The following is a 6,248-nucleotide window of genomic DNA, read 5'->3' as shown; positions in this document are numbered from 1 at the left end:
GAAAGTGCAGCCAGAGTGCTCCTTGGGGGTATGGGTTCTCCTTACTCTTTGAGGTAAGGATGGCAAAGCTTGATCACACACCTATGTCATGTTGTTAAGAGGAGCTATTCCTTGGAGAGGTACATTATACTTGGAAAGCTGAAGGATCAGTGAAAGGAAAGGAAGACCCTCAATGAGATGACCGGACCATGACAACAGCAATGGGCTCAAGTTCTGGAGATGATGAGGATGGTGCAGGACTGGAGGACCCTCAGCAATATGAATTCACAGCGAGTACAGCAACGGGCACAAGTGTGTTGGGGACGCTGAGATAGCACGGGATAGGACAGGGTTCAGGTCTGTTGTCTAGAGGGACACTATGAGTCATGCTGGACTTGAAAGCACATGACAAAAGTACTAATATTTTGAATACAGTCGGTTACTTGTGATAGACATGTGTCAGTGGAGCTTCTGTACTAGGACAGACCAGGACAAAAATATATAGCAAGATGCTGCCAAATATTAGTGAACCTTAAGGATCCCAACAAAGTATTACTCAAACTCTCTCGGTTGGGACATGTCATCAGGGAAAAAGTCGATTACTAGGAGAAGACTTTATATGTGGTGAAGTAACAGGCCAAAAATGAGTAGCGGAGATTGACCAACACAATAGTCATGAAAGACCATGGCACATCCAGCATGCATAAGAATAACACAGGAACAGGCAATATTTCATTGTTGCATACATTAAGTGACCACAAATCAGTCAACTCTACAGTATTAACAAGAACAATATATGTAGATTCTTCCCAAAACTTTGCTTTTAAATGTAAGAAGTATTTTGAATGTGAGTCAGTTAAAATTATTTTTAAATAGTTCAGAGAGATGATCACTTCCATTTGTTATAAGTATCTGTGGTTATGAACTGAAATCTTGACCTTTTTTACCTTTAAATGTCACCAATCAAAAACATATAAAAATCACGCATATAACAAATATTTCACCTACCATTGTCTTGCTACTTCTCTATCAGTCTCTTGGACGGTATTGGCTTGTTTTCTTGTTTCTGTGATCCTATAGACTATGCCATCAGTATTTTAAATGTCATGTTGTTTTCAATTGCTTGATATGCATACAAAATCATTGTATTATATAAGGACAACAGAAGAATTGATGCCTTTGAAGGATGGTACTGACAAAGGATAATAAATATACCATGGGATCTTGGAAGAATAAACAAATATGTCTTAGAAGAAGTGAAAGCAAAATGCTCCTTAGAAGCATGGATAGAAAGACTTTTCTCATATGCTTTGGACATTCGGGGGAGAGGAGAACCCCAAGGAAATGGATGGACATGATAGTTACAAGAATAGACTCAAAATAGCTAAGCTGTGAAGATAACTCTAGGCCATGCAGAGTTTGCTGTAAACAGAATACCTATGTGTCACAGCTCATTTGATAGTACCTAATACCACCAACACTTAATGCCACCAAGTACCTAATACCACCAAGTACTCAACACCACCAAGTAAGTACCTAATACCACCAAGTATCAATGCTTTTGAGTTGTGGTCCTGGAGAAAGGTATTGAATGTATCATGGACTGCCGAGAGAATGAACAGGTTGGTTGGGGGAGGGTAAAACCAAGTTTCTCCTTGAAAGCTAAGATTTTGAAGCTCTGTCTCACATATTTGTGACATGTGGCCAAGAGTGACCAATCCTTGGAGAAGACCATCATACTCAAAAGGGTTGAGGAACAATGCAAGAGGATGGAGGTAGGATATCAGACATAGTGAGATTGGCTTAGGATAGAGCAGAACTATTATGCATCAGATCACTATGAGTCAACTTGACAGCACATAGCAACAATGATAATCACCACCTAATATCCAGGATAATACAAATTTTCTCCCTCAAATTACTTATGTCTATGATTTGTGATACCTTAAACAACAGACTTTTGGGAAATATTGAAGAACAATTGCCTATGTATTTTGAAGGGTGTTTTGGTGGCCTTAGAGGCAAGAACCTGTGCTGCAATCCCAAAAGCACGCAGTTTGAGGCCACCAGCTGCTCTGTGGGAGAAGGATGGGCAATCTCCTCCCATGTAATTAATTACTTCTTAAAATCCACTGGACGGACAGCTATGGGTCAGTTCCAACTGTCTAGTACACAACAATAACATGTATTTTGAAAAGTTTCTAAACCAGGAATAATGGAAATAATATATTAATCTGCACCAGAATTACATTCTGCCAAAGCAGTGGGAATTACTACCACTTTGGCCCTCTTCTCCACTCCAGAATCAACACAGTAGATACGTTACAAGCCAGTTTCCTGAGAGTTGTTCTCTTCTAATTCTCCTATGAAATATGCAACTTGTCACCTTAGCTACTCTTCCACTTGGCTCTAGTCATCACTTCCATCTTGTATGGGTCTACTTAGTGTCTGAAAATCCCACAAAAAGAGAGAAAGTAGTGGGTGCAGGGGGTGGGGGAGGGGGGAGTGATATCAGATCCGTGATTTTTTTCTTTCAATTTCCACGTGTATTGATCCCATAGACTGTGGAAATTATCAAACAATATCATTAATATCACATGTGAGTAAGATTTGCTGAAAATTATAAAAAAATGACTGGAACAGCACATTAACAGAGAACTACCAGAAGTGCAGGCTGGATTTAGAAGGGGTCATGGTACTAGGGATATTGTAGCTAATGTTAGATGAATCTTGGCTGAAAGCAAGGAGTACCAGAAGAATGTCTATCTTTATTTCGTTGATTATGCAAAGGCATTTGACTCTGTGGACCATAACAAACTGTGGCTAAATCTGAGAAGAATGGGAATCCCAGAACACTTGATTGTGCTAAAGCAAACCTATACTTGGATCAGGAGGCTGTTGTCCGAACAGAGCAAGGAAACACTGCATGGTTCAACATTGGGAAGGGTGTATGCCAGGCTGCATTCTGTCTTCATATCTTTTAAATTTTTATGCAAAACAGGTTATCTAGGAGGCTCTATGAGGAGAAATGTAGCATCAGAATTGGAGGAAGACTCATCAACAGTCTATGTTATGCAGATGACACAATCCTGCTTGCTGAAACTGAGGAGGACCTGAAGCACTTGCTCTGGAAGGTCAGGGACTGCAGTCTTCAGTATGGTTTGAGGCTCAATATAAAAAAAACAAAGATTCTAACCACTGGGCTGATTAGCAGCATCATGGTGGATGGTGAAGAGATTGAGATTGTTCACAGTTTTGGTTTGCTTGGATCCACAGTCAACACTCTTGGCACCAGAAGCCAAGAAATGAAAAGACATATTGCAATGAGAAAGTCTGTGTTAAGAGACCTCTCTAAAGTACTGAAGTGTAATGATGTCAGTCTGGAGATTAAGGTGCGCCTGATACATGCCATGGTCTTTGCAATCACTTGCTATGCATCAGAGAGCTGGAAAATGACTAGGAATGAGAGAAGGAGAATTGATGCCTTTGAGCTGTGGTGCTGGAGAAAAGTATTGAATGTACCAAGGACTGCTAAGAAAACGAACAGGTGTGTCCTGGCAAGGATTCTGAAGCTTTGTCTGACGTACTTTGGACATGTTGCAAGGAGGGACCAGTCCTTGGAGAGGGATGTCATGCTTGGGAGGGTAGAGGGACAGCGCAGGAGAGGAAGACCCTCAATGACATGGATTGATTCAGTGACTGGGGTAATGGGGGTAGGTATGTCAGAGATGGTGAAATTGGCACAGGATAGAGCAGGCGTTAGGGCGGTTATACAAAGGGTTGCTAAGAGTTGCAGACAACTCAATGGCACATAACAACAACAACAATATTGCCTTCTTTTAGAAACCAGATGTTCCCTCTTCCTGTCATCTAGACCTTTTTTAGGTCATCACTTAAGTCTTAAAAACATAACAGATCACAGTGTGCTCTGCTGGGCAAAGCTGCAGAGTTTTCACCTGGTTCATTCCTTTCTTGCACTTGTCTGCAGCCTTCGTTAATGCATTCTCCCGCCTTGGCATTATCTGTGATCTCTGAGTTCATCTACTAGACTTCCATGCTTGTTAGCTACTGTATATTTTATAAACAGCCTGACTGATGGGCATCATGTAAAGTAATGTGGTTTCTCCCCAAAGGAATGCTGAAAAACAGCAGATGAAATTTTAGTTCTCTGAAATGCAGTGGATGTAAATCAGATTAATTGTCTAACTGACTTGGGGGAACATCCGGGGATCGCATTTCCTCCCTGAGCCACTCGAGCTTTAGCATTAACTTTTGGCAGGTGAATGTGGTTGGGCCCCATCATTCATCACCAATAACTGCACTGAAAATGCATCAGGTTGAAGTTTTGACAGGTAGATTGGGCTTTGCTTTCCAGTAAAGCAAATTCCAGTAACCTGGACACTTTGCCCTTCTTATTCTTCCCCACACACACAACAAAAATAAATTCCGTATGTAAATGCAAATATCCAAAAGGATTTTTTTCCCCCTGCTGTCATTACTCTAGGCAAGAAGCAAGACTGTATATCTAAAGAATTTTCTCTTGGGCATTTTGTCATTCCAAGAAAGGACTTCCACTCTAGGACACCAACTAGTGGTGAGAATGGCTCACTGGTGGTGACAATAGCAATTCGGTAGCAGAGTTGTTGTCACTCGAGTCACTTGAGGCATATGTGCTCCTCTGATGCTGAACAGGTTTCAGTAGCGCTTCCAAGATGATAAAGACTGGCAAGAAAAGGCTGGTTGAGCTACTTCTCAAAAATTAGCCAATGAAAATTCTATGAATTCCAGTGATCCAAACTGCAATGTGTCATGGAGAAGGCATAGAAGCTTGGACATAGGGACATTTTGAGCCCGGGACTGACTTGATATCAGTTAATGAGAACAACAAAATCAGAGTTTACTAATCTTATTTTAAAACAGAAGCACGCAATATGAAGAAAGGATTAAAATCACAGATAAGCAATGTCCACACACACATTTGTATACGAATATACATGGGATCTTTTATCATAACAATCACAAGCTGGAAATAGTCCAAATTACCAACCACAAGAGAACGGACAAAGCAGATTACGGTTATATCCATATAACGAATTGCTGTATCTGAATAATGAATTCAGTGATTTTTAAAAAGGAAACAATTTATGCAAACAACAGGATGGGTGAATGTCGTAATACTTATGCTAAGTGAAAGAAGATAGACTTCAAACAAGGGTACATTTGGTGTAATTTTGAATAGAATTTCAATTACTATATAAGGAAAAAAACATTAGAACTGCACACAAGAAGAAAAAGGGAGATACTCAACTTAATTGCCATCAAGTCAGAACCGACTCATAGTTTACTTGCAAGTGAGTTTTCAGGAGGTTGTAAATCACATATAACAAGATTGTCCTCAGAGCTTCTGGTGGTTTCAAACTAACAGAACACCACCCCCACTGAGTTAGTACTTAGTTCCATGCAGGCTACACCACCAGGGAACCTAATTCAAAATAAAAATACAGTGTATCAATCACAACTTCAAATTCATAAACAACAGTAGACAAATCAGTTAACTGAGATTGCTTAAAAGTTAAATACATAAGCCCCTCAAAAGACTTTACTCAAAAGAGTGAAAAACTGAACCTACAGATGGCCATGATAGTCTCGTAGGACAACTCAGTCAATTGGCAAAGCAGAGTTTGAGAATGTTTTATATCCTATCTTGGTGAGTAATAGTTAGAATCTAAAATGCTCTCTAGTGGAACAAAAAGAAGGAGGGTAGTCAAAGACTCAGATTTTCATTAGTCCTCAAGTCTAACAGCCCACATGAACCCTGGCTTCAATTAACCTGAGACTTGAAGAATTAGATTGTTCTACCACCATCGACCCTTCTCACCAGAAACATAAGAAAGGGTTCTTGAAACACAGGGAGAAAAATACAGAACAAAATTCATATTCTTTTAAAAAGTTTCAGAATTACTGAATTAATAGAAACTAAAAGGATTCTATGCCCGTCACACTTAAATAGCCTTTCAGTTTTTAACTAAAGCCATTTATTGGTGGTTACCTCTTACTTAAATAATAATTGACTATAAAATAAACATCACTCATTAATACTGTGTTCTTCAAACTACAAATTATGTGAGACCAAGTAGTTAACATTTACCCTAAAACAAAAATGAAAAGCTAAGCATAGTCAAGCAGTTAGAGTAATGGAAACACAGAACGTGAATATAGCCAATACTATGGAATAATTTGTATTAAAATTATTAAGTGAGACCGTATTG

Source organism: Elephantulus edwardii, unplaced genomic scaffold (genome assembly GCF_000299155.1).
Source record: "Elephantulus edwardii isolate Elephantulus edwardi_28Jun2011 unplaced genomic scaffold, EleEdw1.0 scaffold00041, whole genome shotgun sequence".
NCBI lineage: Eukaryota > Metazoa > Chordata > Mammalia > Macroscelidea > Macroscelididae > Elephantulus > Elephantulus edwardii.
This window is presented reverse-complemented; position numbering follows the sequence as displayed.